We start from the raw sequence: 5,256 nt of genomic DNA, 5'->3' as shown, positions 1-5,256 counted from the left end.
CACATGGAGAGTAGATAATTAGAAGAATTGTGCGCTCTAGTTAAGCTGTTAGAAAGAAATAACTTGCATCGTTATAGCACCTTTATACCTCAGGACGTCCCAAAGTGCTTTACAGCCAATAAATTATTTTGAAGTAAAAACAGAAAATGCTGGAAATCTCAGCAGGTCAGGCAGCATCTGTGGAGTGAGAAGCAGAGTTTATGTTTCGGGTCGATGATCCTTTGTCAGAACTGCCGAATGTTCTAAAAGAACAGATTCTTAACAAGCACTGAAAGGGGGAGGGGAAGAAAGAACAAAAGGGAAGGTCTATGATAGGGTGGAAGGCAGGAGAGATTAGCGAGACAAAAGGGATGATGGGCCAAATTGAAATGGTAATGCCAGGAATTAGAAAAACATGAGTCAAGATAGGGACTAGTGGATTAATGACCAGCTGCCATTAGAGACATAGAGAAAAAAAAACAGGCTCGGGGGTGGCGGAGGGGCGGAGGCGGTGGTGGTGGGTGGAGGGAGCCAAAGATTGGCAGCGGTTACACTCTGAAATTGATGAACTCGATGTTGAGTCCAGAAGGCTGTAAAGTGCCTAAACGAAGTCAGCCAGTCGAGGAAACATTATCAAATGAAGTCAATTCCATTGACGAAATCCTAAAGGCAAGGTCTAGCATTTCACCACACGTAATGTTTTTGAGTGCTGCATGGTTTTTATACTGGTCTGTTACTGCTGTTCTAGATAAGGGGTAACTTGATACTGTACTGACACGTTACTTGAATAAATTTATAGACCAATTACTGAAAGGATTCATTGCAATATAGATTCTACTACGGGCCTAGATATTTTGGAGTTCTCAGTGGCAGTATAGTTCCTGCTGAATTGTCCATCACAAATTCTAATGTGCATTTTGGTATGTAGTACTGAGCAATGTACTCTAAGTAAGCTCAGGAACTGGGGGTTCTGAAATATGTCAATAACAGCTGTTCAGAAATATAACTGCACTGATGTGAGTTTAATGCACATTTTCCTGTTCAAAATGGCATTTTTCATGGAATGTTTTTAAGACTTAAATTCTATTATTCCAAGGATCTGTTTGTTTAGTGACAAAAGTGGTAGAAAAATATCAAAGTCCCCTACCACTTCAGTGAATTTGTTCTTTTTGTTTCTGCCATTACAAGTCAGCAGTATTTGCACTGGACACCAGCATTGTTTGTTCCTTTAAAAAAAAAAGAAATTGCAAAGAATGTTTGATTACAGTATTTTGTTCCAAACGGTGATTGCTGATGACATCTGTTCAGGAGCAATAACCTACTTTGGAAAAGTTACCAAGCCCAGCTGTGATGAGGTCTGTTGCGTCTGTTTTCACTGAAAAGAGAGGGGCGATGCAGACATTACTATCGAGGAGAAGAAGTGTGAAATATTAGATGAAATAAACATAATGAGAGAGGAGATATTAAGGGATTTAGCAGCTTTGAAACTGGATATCCCCAGTCCCGGATGAAATGCATCCCAGGCTGTTAAGTGAAGCAAAAGAGGAAATAGCAGAGGCTTTGACAATCATTTTCCAATCCGCTCTGGCTTCAGGTGTAGTGCCAGAGGACTGGAGGACTGCTAATGTGGTACCTTTGTTTAAGAAGGGAGAAAGGGACAGACCGAGTAATTACAGGCCAATCAGCCTAACCTCAGTGCTGGGAAAATTATTGGAAAAACTCCTGAATGACAGGATAAATCTTCACTTAGAAAGACATGAATTAATCAAGGACAGTCAGCATGGATTTATTAAAGGAAGGTCGTGTCTGACTAACTCGATTGAATTTTTCGAGGAGGTAACCAGGAGGGTCGATGAAGGTCCCACTTGGCAGAATGGTCACAAAGGTAAAAGCCCATGAACTCCAGGGCAAAGTGGCAAGCTGGATCCAAAATTGGTTCGGAGGCAGGGAGCAAAGTGTTATATATGCAGACTATAGATATACTCTCTGTGTAGTCACTGTATAGTTGCATAAGATGGAGATATGTTACCTGTTGTTATCAATAAGGTTTACACTGCGTATATACAATGCTGGCACCACTAGGGGGTGCAACTGGTGGAGACCGAGGTTTCCTGCCCCTGTGGCAGAGGCTGTCCACCAGAAGGCACTGCAGTGGGAGACCTGAGGGTCACCTACACAGGTGTGCAGGGCCCAGTATAAAAGGCTGCCCACCATGCTTGTGCCTCACCCTGGAGATATGAATAAAGGACCACGGTCACTACAGTTAGAGTACAACACATTGCCTCGTGGAGTCATTCATAAGTGCATTGCAGACATAACACAAAGGGTAATAGTTGATATGTGTTTTTGCAACTGGAAGGATGTTTCCAGTGAGGTTCCGCAGGGCTCAGCACTAGGTCTCTTGCTTTTTGTGATTTACATTAATGATCTAGACTTGAATATAGGGGGTATGATTAAGAAGTTTGCAGATGATACTACATCGGCTGTGTGGTTGATAATGAAGAAGAAAGCTGCAGACTGCAGGAAAATATCAATCAACTCGTCAGGTGGGCAGAATAGTGGCAAATGGAATTTAATCCAGAGAAGTGTGAGGTAATGCATTTGGGGAGGCTATCATATCATAGGCGGTTCCTTGAACGAGGATGACTTGCTTCCACAAGAGTTCACAGATGTTTCAATGAAGGACCCGATGTTCCAGTCCTGAACTCCAATTGAGGGGGTGGAAGATGCCTGTGCGTGGATTTTTTTAACGTGTGGTGACCGTTGCACATCAGCCACCACACAAGCTTGACAGAGCTTGGCCTTTATCCAGCGGCAAGGGTTAACCAGGATAACTGGAGACCTGCTCTGCTGCATAGACCTAGTGCGCACACATATCGCAGTGTGGGCTGGCCCGTGCTGCCCCTGGGCCCTCGGCTCTTCTGGGCCCCGTACCCTCATTCGCCGCACCTCCGTCCACAATGTTCCAGGGCCCGGCGCTCCAGCTCTATTTATAGCCCCGACCTGTGGAGGGCTAACAAGGAAAGGGAATACACATCAAAGGGTAGGATACTGAGAAGTGTAGAGAAACAAAGGGAATGCATATCCACAGATCCCTGAAAGTAGCAGGCCAGGTAGATAAGATGGTGAAGAAGGCATATGGAATGCTTGCCTTTATTGGCCGGGGCACAGAATACACAAGCAGGTGGGTTATGCTTGAATTGTATAAAACACTGGTTAGGCCACAGCTGGAGTATTGCATGCAGTTCTGGTCACCGCATTACAGGTAGGACATGATTGCTCTGGAGAGGGTACAGAGGAGATTTACAAGGATGTTGCCAGGAGTGGAGACTCTAAGCTATCAGGACAGACTAGATAGGCAGGTTTGTTTTCATTGGAACAGAGGAGGCTGAAGGGAGACCTCATTGAGGTGTATAAAATTATGAGGGGCCTAAATATAGTGGATAGAAAGGGCCTATTTCCATTAGCAGAGGGGTCAACAACCAGGGGGCATACATTTAAAGTAATTGGTGGAAGGTTTAGAGAGGATTTGAGGGGAAATTTCTTCATGCAGAGGGTTGTGGGGTTCTGGAACTTACTGCCTTAAAGGATAATAGAGGCAGAAACCCTCACCACATTTAAAAAGTACTTGGATGTGCACCTGAAATGCCGTAACCTTCAGGGTTACGGACCTAGAGCTAGAAAATGGGATTAGGTTGGATAGCATCTTGTTGGCCGGCATGGACACGATGGGCCGAAATGGCCTCCTTCCGTGCTGTAAACTTCTATGATTCTATGCTTTTATGAAGATGAGGTGCTGTTCCTCAAGCTTGCGTTGAGATTTGTTGGAACAGTGTAGCAGACGAGGATGGAGAGGTCAGAGTGGGAATGGAGTGGAGAATTAAAGCGACAGACAACCGGAAGCTCTCCTCCCCACGGCACCTTCCCATACAAGCGCAGGAGACACAACACCTGCTTTTTTACCTCCTCCCTTCCCCTATCCAAGGCCCCAAACACTCCTTCCAGGTGAAACAGCGATTTACTTGTACTTCTTTCAGTTTAGTATTCTGTATTTGCTGCGCACGATGTGGTCTCCTCTACATTGGGGAGACTAAGCACAGATTGGGTGACCGCTTTGCGGAGCACTTCTGTTCAGTCCGCAAGTGTGACCCTGAGAACACTCTCCAGTTCTGACGAAGGGGTCATCGACCCGAAACGTTAACTCTGCTCTCTCTCCACAGATGCTGCCTGACCCATTGAGATTTCCAGCATTTTCTGTTTTTATTCCAGATTCCAGCATCCACAGCATTTTGCTTTTGTATTAGTGTTAAAGTATTTTGAAATGTAGGCACTGCTGGAATGGAGGAAACGCAGCGGTCAATTTGCACCCAGCAAGGTGTGTACAAAGAACAATGCAGTAATGATCAGATAACCTGTTTTTAGCTGTTGGTTGTGGAATAAATATGGGCCAGGCACTTATCTCTATGTTCCCACATTCCTTTCATTGTGGCCTGGCCGTTTATGGTCTTCTGCCACACATAGACACTATTTTTGTTCCTTCCTCCTCCATACCTTTGGCCAGATTCTGTGGCAGTCCCAGTGCAGGCTGGGAGCTGGCCGACGCCTAGGTAACGAGGCCGAACCCAGGAAAATCCATCGTGGTCAGCCTGCCGTGATTTTGGCGAGTGCAAAACTCCAGCTTTAGCACCGAGCCTGGACAACATACCCTGCGATACTTCAACTGCTGCATTGAGTGCTGCTAAAGGAACCTTGGGTTGCTAACTCAGGTTGGGCGTATTCCTGGAGGTTGCATACATGACCTCCCACCTCCAACAGTCCTACTCAGTCAAATAAGCATCTCCCCCCCCCCCCCACCCATTGCCAATATTTCTAATAAACAGAAAAAATTCCCCTATGGCATTTTTTCTGAAATGCTCGCAGCAGTGTCCAAGAGATGAATCTTCAATTCCTGGAAAACTGTTGGAAATTCCTGGAGGATTAGTAACTATAGCCATAGCCCATAGCTGCAGCACATGAGATTACACCATGCTTAACAGGGAAATTAAGTGAAGGCAAATCTGCCAATATGAAAATTAAAGCAGGTTTGAATTGGCCCAGGAGTACTTCCTTATTCCATTGGGCTATTTTCTCTGGTGAGAATCAGGAAGCAGGGGGAGGGGAGAATGTTCCTCATCTGCATGTATTTATGTTGTTTCCTGGCAACTAAACAATTTCCTGACGTCACAGGCTGAGAGAGAGAGAGATATATAACCTGAGAGTCCAGGGCTGCTGTCAGTC

Source organism: Pristiophorus japonicus, chromosome 14 (genome assembly GCF_044704955.1).
Source record: "Pristiophorus japonicus isolate sPriJap1 chromosome 14, sPriJap1.hap1, whole genome shotgun sequence".
Classification (NCBI taxonomy): Eukaryota; Metazoa; Chordata; class Chondrichthyes; family Pristiophoridae; genus Pristiophorus; species Pristiophorus japonicus.
The sequence above is the reverse complement of the archived record's forward strand: the minus strand, read 5'-3'. Positions refer to the sequence as shown.